We start from the raw sequence: 13,500 nt of genomic DNA, 5'->3' as shown, positions 1-13,500 counted from the left end.
TACATATGTGAATGTGTGTGTATATATGTTTACAGGTATACATAGATAGAGGGCACAGGACCAATTTAACAGGAAGGAATGATACTTAAAAGGTGAAATTAACAGGTGAGATGAATGTACTGAAAGGAGATGGGGAGATACCGAGAAAAGTCTTGAGTTACAAACATCATCTTTTTCATGTAGGAATGTAAACAGTTCAACTTTAATAATTCCTTATGATTTCTCTTTCCTGTTTATCTTTTCATGCTTCTCTTGCTTCCTGTATTTAAAAGTCATATGTTCTGTTCAGCTCTGGTCTTTTCATCAAGAATGCTAGAAAGTCCTCTATTTCATTGAATACCCATATTTTACCCTGAAGTAGTATATTCAATTTTACTAGGTAGGGCATTCTTGGTTTTAATCTTAGCTGTTTTGATCTACAGAAGGTCATATTCCAAGCCCTTTTATCCTTTAATGTAGAAGCTGGTAGACCTTATGTTATCCAGATTGGGTTTCCACACTACTTAAGTAGTTTCTTCCTGGCTGCTTGTAATATTTTCTCCTTGATCTGGGAACTCTGGATTTGACTATAATAATCTTTCTGGCATTTTCTTTTTGGGGCTCTTTTGAAAGAGGTGATCAGTGGATTCTTTTGCTTTCTATTTTACCCTCTGGTTCTACAATATTGCAACAGTTTCCCTTGATAATTTCTTGAAAGATAATATCTCGGTTCTTTTTCTGATCATGGCTTTCAGGTGGTCCAATAATCTTCAGATTATCTCTCTTGGATCTATTTTGCAGGTGAGTTGTAAAATATATATGTTATATATATATTACATACCATTCCATGTAGGAATGTTAATAGTTCAACATTGATAAGTTCCTTATGATGTCTTTTCCCTGTGTACCTTCTCATGCTTCTTATATCTGAATGTCAAATTTTCTATTCAACTCTGGCTTTTTTCATCAAGAATGCTTGAAAGTCCTCTATTCCACTGAATGACCATATTTTTTTCTGAAACATGATACTCAGTTTTGCTGGGTAGGTTATTCTTTGTTTTAATCCCAGTTACTTTGCCTCCAGAATATCATATTGTAAGACCTTCAATCTCTCAGTGTAGAAGCTGCCAGATCCTAAGTCATCCTGAATGTGTTTCCACAATATTCAAATTATATTTTCCTGGCTGCTTGTAACATTCTCTCCTTGATCTGGAGATTTCAGATTCTGGCAAATTCAGCTTTTTAAGGCATTCTTCTGCTCATTGCCTCTTTGAACTTCTTTCTCAGTCAGCCTGTTGACTCTCATTACATAATTTTCTTGCATCATTCTCATTTCCCTTCCCAATTCTTCCTCCACTTCTCTTATCTGCCTCTTAAGGTCCTCTATGGCCTGTAACCAGCTCGTATTTTTCTTTGAAGATTTTAGGGCAGGAGTTCTGACTTCACTATTTCACTCTCTTCCTCCTGTTCTATGCTTTGATCCTTTTTGTCCCCAAAATAGGAGTCTAATATCATATTTCTTTGCTTGGTTTGCTTCCTTTGCCTGGTTATGCTGCCACTCAATTACTTGACTTTGGGCTTTTTGCCACAGTATGACTCTGCCACCAGACAGGGGAGCTTTGTTCCAAATACTGGAGTTTTCTCAGCTGCTGGAGGTATTAGTTGAGTTCCTTCTCTGAAGCCTCCACACACTCTGGCAAGCTGGTCACACACCCCAGGACCTCCACACTAGACCTCAATCCAGATCCAAGCTTGTTAAAGCAAGAGTGATTACCCCTTAGACTGGTTGCTTGGTCCCCCTACACTCTGCAGGCCAGGAGCTGAAGCTGCCATGTGTTGGTGGCTGTGCTGCAGCCCTCAGGGGCTTCTTGCCCTGGGGGCAAAAGCCAGTGTACTCCCAAATACTGGGTCTGAAAGTACACACTACACTGACCTCTCACTTTGTCCTTAGCTTCTATGTGTTGATAATTCTGGACCACCATAGCTGTTGGTTTTCTGGAGTCCCTCCAGCCAGCAGCTGGTCAGGCCCACCCTTGAGCTAAAACCTTGCTTTGGGGCTGGGCTCAGCTCCCAGAGTGCTGTGCTGGCCAATTCCTCCTGGCTGTCCTTAGCAGGAGGTTAGCTTCTCTGTGTCACTTTGTGAGTTCTGCAGCTCCAGAGTTTGTTCAGAGTCCCCTTTTACATGAATTGAATGTTGTGGCGAAGTGAGTCTATTTTTAAGGCATTATTTCCTTCAGTGTGTTTCTTTGGGGGGGGGGGGGTTCTCCTTTAGTAAGCTGTGGACTCGTTTTTTCATGATTTTCTTGCAACATTCTCATTTCCAATTTTTCCTCTTTTTCTCTTGGTTTTCGAAATCCTTTTTGATCTCCTCCATGACCTGTGACCAATTCATATTTTTCTTGGAGCCTATTGATGCAGGAGTTTTGAGTTTGTTATTTTCCTCTGGTTTCATATGTTAATCCTCTTTGTTACAAAAAAAAAAAAAAACACATTCTACACTCGAATTTGTTTTCCTGTTTGCTCATCTTGCCAGCCAAATTCTTGACTTTTGAGCTCTTTGCCACCATAGAACTCTGCTTCCAGAGTGGAGAGTGCTGTGCCTCTAATTTCTGGGTATTTGCACAGCTGTGGTGAGAGGTACTTCTAGGCATCTGTCTCAGAACTGTGAGGAGGACAGCCTTTCTACAGTCTCAAAAAGCTTTGCCACGCCAGTGCTCCTCACCACAGGACTGTCTCCCAAGACTCTGACCCAGATCCAAGTACAGTAAAGCAAGAGAATCCTGCTCAGCACCAGCAGAAAGATTCCTGCAATTGCCCTCTGGTCATTGGCTTGGTTCCCCCACCATCTGTGGGCCAGGAGCTCTGGAAGTACCTGCCATGGCAGCAGCTGCAGCTGTGGGGTCAGGGGCTGGAAAGTGCTCTTCTCTCACCCAGTTCCAACAGAGTTTCCGCACTGAACTTTTGCTTTCTTTTTGACCTTTATGGAAACCACCACAGCTGCTAGTGATTTAATCCCCTGAGATCTGTTCCAGTCATTCTGTGCCTGTGTGGCCCCTTCTGGGCTGCGCTCCTCTCCCAGCCAGTGCAATAAGCCCTGCCTGTTGATTTGCAGGCTGTCCTCAGGTGTCATCATATTTCATTCTGCCATTTTATGGGCTCTGTAGCTCTAAAATTTGTTTAGAGACATTTTTTACAAGTATTTGAGATAATTGGGGATGAGCTCAAGTAAGTTTCTGCTTTTGCTCCTCCATCTTGGTTATGACCCCCTAAAATTACTTATTTTAATAGTATTTTATCTTTCCAATTACATGTAAAGATTGCTTTTCACCTTCATTATTATAAGATTTTGAGTTCCAAATTCCTCTTTCTGCTCCCTTCTCCAAGATGGCAAGCTATCTGATATAGGTTATACATGTATAATTATGTTACAAACTTTTCCACATTATTCATGTTGTGAAAGAAGAAACAGAATAAAAGGTGAAAACCACAACAAAAAAAAAAGTGAAAATAGAATAATTTGATCTGCATTCAGACTACATAGTTCTTTTTCTGGATGTGGACAGCATTTTCCATCATGAATCTTTTAGAATCATCTTGAATCTTTGTACTGCTGACAAGAGCTAAGTCTGTCAAAGTTCTTCATTGCACAATACTGCTGTTACTGTGTACAATGTTTTCCTGGTCTGCTCACTTCGCTCAGTATCAGGTCACGTAAGCCGAGGTTTTTCTGAAATTATCCTGCTCGTCATTTTTAATAATATAATAGTCATCCATTACATTCATATACCACAACTTGTTCAGTCATTCCCCATTTGATGGAAATTTCCTCAATTTCCTTGTCCTCACCACCACAAAAAGATCTACTATAAATATCTGTGTACATAGAGGTCCTTTTGACCTTTTTTATGATATCTTTGTGATACAAAGCTAGTAATAGTATTGCTGGACCCAGGGGTATGCAGTTTGATTGCGTTTTGGGCATAGTTTCAAATTTCTTTCTAGAATGGTTGGATCAGTTCACAATTCCACCAACAATGCATTAATGTCCCAATTGTCCCACATCTTCTCCAATATTTATAATTTCCCTTTTCTGTCATATTAGCCAACCTGATAGGTTTGAGATAATACATAGAGTTGTTTTAATTTGCATTTCTCAATCAATAGCAGTTTAGAACATTTTTATATGTCTATAGATAAACTTTAATTTCTTCATCTGAAAACTACCTGTTCAAAACCTTTGACCACTTATCAATTGGAGAATGACTTTTATTCTTATAAATTTGACTCAGTTATCTAATATTTGAGAAATGAGGCCTTTATCAAAGACACATGCTGCAAAAAAAAATGTTTCTCTACTTTTTTGTTTTCCTTCTAATCTTGGTTGCATTGGTTTTTTTTTGTAAGAAAACTTTTTAATGCAATGGATTCAAAGTTGTTTGTTTTGCACTTTATTATACTCAAATTGAACTTAATTGTGTATTATACATACAGTTTTTTGCTTGTTTGTTTTTACTGTTTTGAGATCCAGTTATTAAACTTTTACCACCATACCCATGGATGAAAGCATTGTAGTAGCTGGAATCTTATAAGGCATGCTGAAAGACCAGATGTAGGAGAGAGCATTTTTGGGAGAGGGAAGAAATAACAAAGACATACAGGTGGTAAGCTCTATTTTAAATAACACTGGAGGACACAGATAGAAATTCACAGAAGGAAGCTACAGATGCCTGGCTGGCCAACCAGCATTTATTATGTAATAGATATGGTGATTACAAGACAAATCAGACCTGGCCCTTAGTGTGCTTGTACCCTTTCTATGGTATATAACTATATGAGCTAACTAGGTGGCACAGCAGATAGAATATTGGGCCTGGAATCAACAAGACTTGGTTTCAGATACTTCTTAGTTGTATGACCTAGAGCAAATCTTTTAACCTCTGTTTGCCTCAGTTTCCTTAACTGGAAAATGGGGATAATTATAACACCTACCTCTCAGGGTTTTAGAGAAGAAAAAATGAGATGATAATTATTAAGCACTTAGTACAGTGCCTAGCACATAGTAAGGGCCATATAAGTGTTAATTATTATTATACAAACAGCTATCTATGTATGCAATTGTTTAATAGAAAAAAGAGTAGTGACAAGTAAATGCATTATAAAAGGCTCCCCAAAGAAAACAGCATAGGAGATGAATATTTGTAGGAAACCAGCTATTCTAAGAGAAGAAAATGTGTATGTGGAGGGGTAGGAGGGAAGAGTGTGGGAGAAATTAATGCATTCCAACCATGGAGAGATAAGTCTGCAAAGGTAAAGAGGCAAAAGATGAAATGTTGAGTTCAGGGAACAGGAGATAAGGCATTATGGCTAGAACTTAGAGCTTATAAATAAACTATGTAAAATAATGCTACATTGGGGGCAGCTAGGTGGCACAGTAAGTAAAGCACTGGCCCCGAAGTCGGGAGGACCTGAGTTCGGTTCCAGCCTCAGACATTTAACACACACACACACACACAAACTAGCTGTGTAATCTTGGGCAAGTTACTTAACCCCAATTGCCCTCCAAAAGGCAAAAAAAATAAAAATAATAATGCTACGTGGATAAAATGTTAATGTGCAAATTGAGTTTAAATGTATGTTATAAGTACAGTTTCTGTTTGTTTGGTTGGTTTTTTGCTTGTTTGTTTTTGTATTTTTGGAGATCTAGTTGTTAAACTTTCACCACCATACCCTAGAGGAAAGGAATATAGTGAGTAGAATCTTCAAGACATGCTGAAGGACTGGACAGAGGAAAGAGCAGTGTGGGAAAAGGAAGAAATAAGAAAGACACATAAGCAGCAAATTTGGGAAGACTTGACTCTGTCACTAACCTTATGGAAGATTTTGAATGACTAATTTCAACTTTCTTGACTTCAGTTTTCTAATATCTAATGATGTTTTTATGTTTACAGAACTTTACAAATTGCTTTCTGTATGTTCTAATAAAATCTTCACAAAAATTATGTGAGATGAATAAAAGAATTGATATTACCCTTACTTTACATAAGGGGAAAATGAGGTTAAGTACTTTGTCAGGGTTAAAAGGTCAATCAACAAAACAAATGCTACTTGAACTCTAGTGTTTTTTGTTTGTTTGTTTGTTTTGTACATAGTGTATAGTCTATAGTTTGTTGGACATGAATTTAGGAAGAATTGGTTTCAAATCTCGCCTTTGAAAACTACTGACTCTAGAACTAGTTGTGTTTGTTGTTGGGTGTTTTGGTTGTATCCAACTTCCTATGACCTCTTTTGGTGTTTTCTTGACAAAAATACTGCAGTGGCTGCCATTTTCTTCTTCACCTCATTTTACAGATGGGGAAGCTGGAACAAACTGTATTAAGTGACTTGCCCAGGGTCAAACAGCTAATACGTGTCTGAGGCCTTATGTGAAATGAGAGCTTTTTGACTTCAAGGGTGGAACTCTATCCACTATGCCACCTAGCTCTAGAGCTATGGGGAGTACAGTGGGAAGGAAATTATATATATATATATAATATAATGTCTTTGAGTTTCATCTTCCTCATCTACAAAAGGTGAATACAAATACCCACAGAACCTACCCCATAGTGTTGTTACAGTCCTCAACTGATATATTTGTACAGCGCTAGCAAACTGGAAAGCAAAATAAAGATTTTAGCTACTATTATTATATAACTCCATACTTCTACAATCACTTCTATTACTAATGATCAATGACTGTGACTTAAAAAAAGACTCAAAGAGTTAAGGATATGTAAAGGTTAGGTTCTTTTGTGTTTCAAATTTCCAGGCAGAAACAGCACTTGCAAAGGAAGAAAATGACATTATGAAAGTAAGAAAAAGGAATGTTACAAATATACTGTATTTTACAACCATTTTAAAAGTTCAAGAGCTTTATATGGTAGCATTTTTAACAAGAGACCAACTCTTTTGCCTCATCAGGGTGTAAAGATGTCCCTGGATTCTCCAAAGCCATGACACTGGTACAAGATCTGCTGTGTTCTTCCAGGCTTGAAAGGCTCAAAAGTATTCCCTGTGGAAATGGGGTATTTGCAATTTAGTTGCAAACCTAGGTATGAGAAGGTTCAGTAACAAAAGACAATTATTGGGGGGGGGGTTAGGAAACTTTGGTAGATGATATCACCCATTAAAAAGATTAAAAAATGCTAAAAAAAAAAACCATTCTTCAGTTTTATGAGACCTACTACTTCTACAATGAAAACCGTAGAAAAAGGAGCTAAGGGTTCTAAGAAATACCAGGTGCTTAGATCAACTACAAGGATTAATTCAACCCCATGTTTATTTATTTCCCATATCTAGGGAGTCAACAGCCCATTGGATGAAAAACATAGCATTTATACTGATTACAAATAAACACAGAAAATATAAAGAAATTGCAGTTAGGTGAAAGGACTGCTTACAGATTTTTCTTGTAAAGACCAGAAAAGAGCTATAGATGTATTTATACACCCAATGGATATTAGAAGTATCCTATGAGTATTAGACATATCAATGTGTGGGATACTTGGTCCACTTCATTATGGTATATATAATAAATTAATAGAAGATAGCACACAATCAGAAATTGGTTCTAGGGTTAAATAGGAGGAAATTTTAAGGGACATTTTCTTCAAGAAACTGCAAAAAAAAAAATAACTCCAAAGTCTTCCTTAAAACTAAGGACCACCATTTTTATTTTTGCTTTTTGGAGGGGGCAGGGAAGGCAAGGCAATTGGGGTTAATTGAATTTCCCAAGGTCACATGGGTAGTAAGTGTTAAGTGTCTGAGGCCAGATTTGAACTCAGGTTCTCCTGACTCCAGGGCCCGTGCTCTATTCACTGTGCCTCCTAGCTGCCCCAATCATTTTTTTTAATGCTAATATTCTTTTGAGGTTGTTGTATGGCTGCAATTCATGAAAAACTACAGTCTCATAAGAAGTAAAGAGTGAATATTATACATAGGGCAACAGAGAGCCACATGGTATTTGAAAGCAGACTATATGTTATACTCTCAGAACTCTGAAGGAAAAGTAGAGTAAAAAAAGAAAGAAATGCAAAAATGTAAAATGTAAATCTAAAAATGTAAAAAATAGATGCATTGGTCACATGGAAAGAGGGAAGGGAAATTGATAGATACACAGTACTCTGCCTATAAATTCACCAAACAAATACTGAAATAGATGATTAGATAGATAGATAGATAGATAGATAGATAGATGATAGACAGATAGACAAACCAATAAATAAATAAATGAGGAAGTCCCACAATACATTAGGTGGAATACCTATACTGAACTTATTGAATAGGAATGAATAGGGATGAAGTTACTGCAGTCTTTAGAAGAAGGAAGAATATAAATAACAATGAGGGCACCGATCTCTTTGAGTATGTGCCCATATTTGTTATAAAGGATGAAGTAGAGAAATGCTATGAAAATATTTCCAGTATCCTTCAAATTAAGTCAAAATAAACCATGATACTTGTGCATTCAAGATGTAGTAGAGGACTATGAGATAGGTGAAAATTATTTGGAAAATATGGCTCAGGATCAGAAAATTAGAGAAATTAAAAAAAATAATTTCAGAAATGTCTAGAAAAAAAAGAAAAAGAAATGTTTGGTTTGAACATTCTTTATCAAGATTCATACACATACACACAGATATACACGGATATTCTCATACTTATATTTTTGTGTACCTGTTTGTTAATAGTAGTAACTTTCTTGCTCACCACTGCCTGAGTCTGATATATTACATTTCACCCTCTCTTTTCCAGGGTTTTTGTGTACCCTTAAGGAAATTTAGTTGTATCTAATATCTCTTGCATTGGTATCAGCCCTCACTGATCATATTCCCTCAATTGTAGGGGTATTCTGCACCCCCCATTTTATTTAAGCACTTAACAGTAAGATTAGCTTTGATAAAGGAATATTTACTTCAAAGGTAGAACATGAATAAACATACAAACTTTCTCCCCAACAGCTGGGAAACATCATCTCCACTTGTACCATATCGGTCTCTGGGGAGAGGAAGGGAATTATGTTAACAGTTCAGTTCAGTTCTTATATAGCTCAATCTAATCAAGTTCTAAGTCTGGCTTCTCCCTGGGGCTCGATTCTCCAGCACCCAAGTTTTCAGTGCTTCCCTGATGGGCTTACAGACTGCACATCTGATCTAGGATCCTGGTTCCATAGTTCAATTCTGGATGGTGATTCCACCACTACTCCTTATACTGAAAAGGACAACAAACAAAATCAACTGAAACATAAGCCCAGTTCTTAGGGCTACAGGATAAAGTAAGAGAGAAGAAGGTTGCCCTTCCCTCTTAGTGCCCTTACTATGAATGAACATGAATTTCAGAATCCTTTCTAGATGACTAGAGGAAAAGTGAGCAAGAATATTCCAGTTTGGCAGTTTTTGAAGATGTAGCCTTTTCCAACTATAAAACCAATAGAAAAACGTGTAAAGGAATACAATGTTTTATCGGGGGTACAGAAAGCAAAACAGTCACAAAATCAGTTCAGGAAAAATGAAAAGATACAGGAAAGATGAATTGTGAATTTAATTAGGCTGAAACACATCCCCAATGAGACTCTGCATGGTAGAAGTGCCACAGAAGATGTTATCAAGGACATGAATGACAAAAGGAGATGTCATAATCAGAGAGAGTAATGCATTATAGATTGATAGAACTATGGGTGATAAAGTGGGAAAAAGTTTTGTTCCCCCTTTGGAATCAAACGACAAGTCAAAATCCATCTTTGTCCCTCAGTTACTGTATGACCTGAAGTCGCTTGGCAGCTGGCTGGCACAGGGTCTAGAGCATGGGGTTAGGATTCAGGAATACCTGAGTTCAAATCTGGATTCAGGCACTTCCTAGTGGTATGACCTCGTGTAAGTCTTTTATCCACTGTTTGCTTTAGTTTTCTTAACTTTAAAGTGGAGATATTTATAACACCCAACCTCCCAGAGATGTTGAGAGGATAAAATGAGGTAATATTTGTAAAGCACTCAGTCCAGTGCCTGATACATACAGGGCTATATAAATTCTACCTATTGTTATTATTGAGTCACTCAGTATCTGTGAACCTCAGTTTCCTCATGTGTAAAATGAAAATGTTAGATTATATGGCCTTTAAGGTTCTTTTCAGTTCTAATTCTATTGCCCTATAATCTCATTTGCTTCTGCCAATTACCCTGTAAGTACCAAAGAGATTATTATGTCCTACACTATCCTAAGTTTTTCCCTAGTCTCTCCAATTTTTTAAATAAAAATCCTTCAATGTTTAGAGTAACTTGTCTATCCAGGTTTTACAGAAAATCAGGGAAACAAAGTATATAGGGTAAGAAAGAGTGCATGTCTGGCTTGTGATAGGCCATTGGTGGATAGCATACTCATTTTTATGACCTCATGCATCCAACAATAAAGTGAATCTCTGTCACCCATGAATGAGCCCAGATTCTGACCTCTTGGTTTTCTGGCACTTAAAAGAAGTAATTTGCTTGAGAGGAAGTACTCTAGAAACATTGGCATGATTGAATCATTGTGGTAATGACATTAGGGAGGATACAAGGCTGTTTAGTCTGGGTGCTGCTATCAGTTGGCTTGCTCCATCCAGTCCTGCTTATCATCAAATAAATACAGAGTCTTATTTCCTTTTAATGTCAACCACAGGGAAAAGACAGACCACATCACACACTGTCAACCTGGCAGTTTATGTGAGGGTTCCAAGTGATGACAACCTAACCCTGGCAGTTCATTTAGACTGACAGGGCCCCCAGCAGAAGACCCAGATCTTCAAAAATGTATGAAAAAACAGTCTTGCCAAGAACAAAATAGCCTTAGCCTCCGACCCTGGGCAGAGTACCAAAATTCACACAGTTGGACAGGGAAGGAGGTGATCAACAGAGGAAAGAACAGTATGACATGTTTTGGCAGTTGAAAAGGATCTTGGCACTCAGTCAGTCAAAAGGCATTTATTAAGCACTTACTATGTGCCAAACATTGATAAAAAGGAAGGCAAATAGCAGTTCTTACCCTTGTGGAGCTCACATTCTAATAGGTGAATCAACATGTAAATATCTAGGCTGTATCTATCTATCTGCACACACACATATATGTATGCACATATATATGTGTGTATATATACATATGGATACACATATATGTGTACATGTACATATGCATACACACATACATATATGTGTTGTGTGTTATATATTACGTATTCCCATCAGCAGCTGAGGGATCAAGAAAGGGCTGCTTCAGAAGGAAGGATTTAAGCTGAGTTTTGAAGCAAGCCAGGCAAGCAAAGAGATTGAGGGAATGATAACATTCCAGGCATGGCAAATAGCCATTGTAAAGACACAGAAATAAAAGATAGTAGAGTAATATGTGAGGACTAGCAAGTGGGCCAATGTAGCTGACTCATAGATGCATGGAATAGAGTATTAAAAAATGTAAATGCCAAACAGAGGAGATAATATTTGATCCTGGATAGAATAAGGATATAATCCTGTATATAATATCATTGGGATTTCAGAAAGGTGACAGTCAGACCATACTTTGGAAAAATTTACTTGAGCAGCTGAATAATGGAACAGGGTGAGGAGAGATTTGAGCCTATGAGGTTATGTAAAAAGCTATTGCAAAGTCTTGGCAAAGATTGAACAGGACTTAACCAAGGGGGGTGGCTATGTGAGTACAGAGAAGAACATATATACAGGTTATGTTGTGAAGATAGAAATCACAAGTTTTGGTAACAAATCCAATCTGGGTTGCTGAGTAAGAATGAGTAGTTAAATATGATGCCATGGTTGAAAACTTGGGTAGTTAGATGGAACCCTTGACAGTAATAGGAGAGTTGGAAAGCAAGGAGGTTGTTCTTTGTATAGGGGAGAGGATGCAAAGGAAAGATAAAGAATTCTGTTTTAGACATGTTGAGATTTATGCTTTTATGAGATCATCAGCTAAAGATGTTCAAAAGATAGTTGGTAATCTGGGACCAGAGCTCAGGAGAGAGGTTATGACTGGATATATAGATCTGGAAATCATCTATGTAGAGATCATTGAGCTCCTGAAAGCTGATGAGGTCGTTAAGCAAAAAAAAAATATATAGAACAAAAGGAGAAGGCCCAGGGATGAGCCCTGGGAGACAGTAGGGGTTAGCATGCATGACATGCATGAAAAACTAGCAAAAGAGATTAAAGAATTAATAAATAATAGGACAACCAAAAGAAATTAGTGTCAGGAAAACCCAGAGAGTACCCAGGAAGAGATGATCAATAGTGTCAAATATTAGGTCAACATAGATGAGGATTGAGAAAAAGACATTTGATTTGATAAGTAAGAGATAATTGGTACCTTCAGAGAGATTGGTTTCAGTTGATTGATAAGATTAGAAGCTGCTGCAAAGGGTTTGGAGGAGAGTTAGAGGAGAGGAAGAAAATGCACTAAATGTAGTTTAAATGTTAAAAGGAAGAGAGATACAGGATGATAGCTAGTGGAGATATAATGATAAAACAAGATCTTGGTCTTTGTTTTGTAGTATGAAGGAGATATGGACATTTATAGGCATCGGTGAAAGAGCCAGTAAACAGTGGGATTGAAGAGTAGAGAAAGATTGGGGATCATAGTCTCATCCAGGGGTGGGGAACCTGTGACTGTATTCAAGTCACTTAACCTCTCTCAACCTTTCCTCATCTATAAAACGGAGATGATAGTGCTTCAGGGGGCCATTAGGAAGCTCAAATGAGAAAATATAAGTAAAGCACTTTGTACTTTGAAATCTTAAAGTACTGTATAACAGCTAGTTGGCTATTTTTGAAAACTGGGACATTTGCCTTTCTTCAGTCAATGGCACTGCATCTGTTCTCCTAAATATTTCTTATATCACTGAGAGTCTCACAGCAGTCACAGCCCTGGCTCCTTCAGTGCTTAAGGATATAACTAGCTTATCTGACCCAGGCATCTTGATTTCATTTCTTCTATGATCACTCTCAAACTTTCTTCCCCTTTCTATAATGCCTATTTGAACATTCCTTCTGCAGGAGACCCCTTCCAGGCTCATCCCCTGACCCTGATGCCCCTTCAAATGTTTGTCCTATATCTTCTTCTCTTTAATGCCCAATTTCCAAGGGTAGATGGTGTAGTAGAGCACTGTACTTGAAGTCAGGGAGCCCTTAATGCAAAGAAAGCTTCAAAAACTTACTAACGGGGTGACTCTGGGTTAGTCACTTAACCTCTCTTTGTTTCCTCATCTGTAAAATGGGGTTACAATAACATCTACTTCCAAGAGTTGTTGGAAAGAGATAAAATGAGAATATTATGGAAAAGAACTCAGCACAGTCTCTGGTACATAGCTGACCCTTAACAAATGATTTTTCCTTCCCTCCCTTTCTTTTCTACCTTCCTCCTTTTCTTTTTTCCTTTCTTCTTTTTTTCCTTTCTTCCTTCCTTTCTTCCTTCCTTCCTTCCTTCCTTCCTTCCTTCCTTCCTTCCTTCCTT

The sequence above is a fragment of the Petaurus breviceps genome, unplaced genomic scaffold (genome assembly GCF_028583685.1).
Source record: "Petaurus breviceps papuanus isolate PSGF00001 unplaced genomic scaffold, PetGlider_PUasm1.0 126, whole genome shotgun sequence".
Classification (NCBI taxonomy): domain Eukaryota; kingdom Metazoa; phylum Chordata; class Mammalia; order Diprotodontia; family Petauridae; genus Petaurus; species Petaurus breviceps.
Note: the sequence above shows the minus strand (reverse complement) of the source record.